Below are 2057 nucleotides of genomic sequence, written 5' to 3'. Positions count from 1 at the left end.
ACTAACTACCTCAATACCAGAGAACAAATCAATGCCCCCATGATTAAACATACATAACTGAAACAGAGGATTTGTTGTCAAAATATCTAACTATATGCATATAATTACAATTTATTGGGAGTTGTTTTTCTGAATTCTATGTTGTCCCAAGATACTTCGTGTAGATTCTTAATCATCCTTTTTATTTGGAATTTGTATACTCATAACTATCATTTATGGTACCCTGGTAGCACTGTTGGTTAAGCATTGGACTACTAATCACAAGATCTGCAGTTCAAACCCACTAGTTACTACTTGGGAGAAAGATGAGGTTATCTGCTTGTACAAGCATTTAAAGCCTCAGAAACCCTACATAAGGTTGCTATGAGTCAGAAGCAACTCAGTGGTAATGTTTTTTATCTTTTAGTTGTCATTTGCTTTTTCAAAATATACCCCGCCCCCTTTGGTTGTTGTTTTACATTTCTCTGGAATATAATCTGGCAATATTCATTTAGTAAATATATATTAGAAGGACACATATAATTAAAATTCAGTGAAATCCTGGGAAATCAAAAGGGACTGAAAATCTTTTATACATTTAATGTTACAATACTGTGTAAATTTTTTCCCTGTTTGTCTGTACTTTGTTGTTGTTAGCTGCTGTCGAGACAAGTCTGACTCATCGTGACCCTGTGTATAACAAAACAAACCACCCCATCTTGCACCTGCACCATCCTCACAATTGTTCTTATGTTTGAATGTATTGTTGCAGCCACTGTGTCCATCCATCTCTTTGGGGGCCTTCTTCTTCCTTGATTCCTCTCCACTTTGTCAAGCATGATGTCCTACTCCAGGGACTGGTCTATTCTGATAACATGCCCAAAATATGTAAGATGAAGTCTCGCCATCCTAGCTTCTAAGGGGCATTTTGATGGTACTTCTTCCAAGACAGAAATGCTGGTTCTTTTGGTACTCCGTGGTTCTTTCGATATTCTTTGTCAACCCTATAGTTCAAATACATCGATTTTTCTCCAGTCTTACTTATTCAATGTCCAACTTTCACATGCATACAAGGCAAATGAAAATATTATAGCTTGGGTCAGGTGTACTTTAGTCCTCAAAGTAGCATCCTTACTTTCCAAAAACTTAAAGAGGTCTGTGCAGCACATTTACCTAATGCACTGCATCAATTGATCTCTTGATCACTGCTTCCATGAGCACTGGTTGTGAATCCAAACAAAACGAAATCCTTGACAACTCCAGTCTTTTCTTTATTTGTCATGATATTGCCTATTGATCCAGTTGTGAGGACTTTGGTCTTCATTACATTGAGTTGTGGTCCATACTGAAAGTTGCGACCCTTAATCTTCATCAGAAAGTTCTTCAAGCCCTCCTCATTTTCAGCAAGCAAAGTTGTGTCATCTGCATAGTGCAGGTTGTTAATAAGCCTTCTTCTAGTGCTAATGCTGTGTTTCTTCATATAAACAAGCTTTTCTGATTATTTGCTCAGCATAATTGAATAAGTATGAGGAGCGGATACAACCCTGATGCACCCCTTTCTTGATTTTAAACCATGCAACAATGTCCTTGTTCTGTTTCTATTCATTAGGTTTTCAGTAATTGGCAATATTTTAATGCCATCCACAGGGTTTTCAGTGGTTAATGCCTATGAAACTGACAGTCTACTTCTTTCTCATAGTTTGGTCTTACTTTGGAATCTCTGCTGAAACATATTCACATTGAATAACCCTGCTGGTATTTGAAATACCAGTGACATAGTTTCCAGCATCACAACAATGCACAATTAAAAGACAAACTGACAGACAAGTGGTGATTTTGCACTTTAGCATCGGCAACTCAGAACATTTCAAGTTATTATTCTGTTTCAAAGACTAAAAAAACCTTCCCAGTTTAATTTAAAAATATAATCTAAGTTCAAATTCCCTAGGGAAAAACAGAGTCATTTCTAAGCATTTGTAGTTTTGTTTTGTGTTTCTTATTGTACACATGGAGATTTCTCTAAACGTGAGTCAGTTAATGCAAAGCCTTGGGAACTTTCCAGATTCCTTTTTTTTTTT

This window comes from Echinops telfairi, unplaced genomic scaffold (genome assembly GCF_000313985.2).
Source record: "Echinops telfairi isolate 266 unplaced genomic scaffold, ASM31398v2 ScPeMD7_19;HRSCAF=73, whole genome shotgun sequence".
Taxonomy (NCBI): domain Eukaryota; kingdom Metazoa; phylum Chordata; class Mammalia; order Afrosoricida; family Tenrecidae; genus Echinops; species Echinops telfairi.
This window is presented reverse-complemented; position numbering follows the sequence as displayed.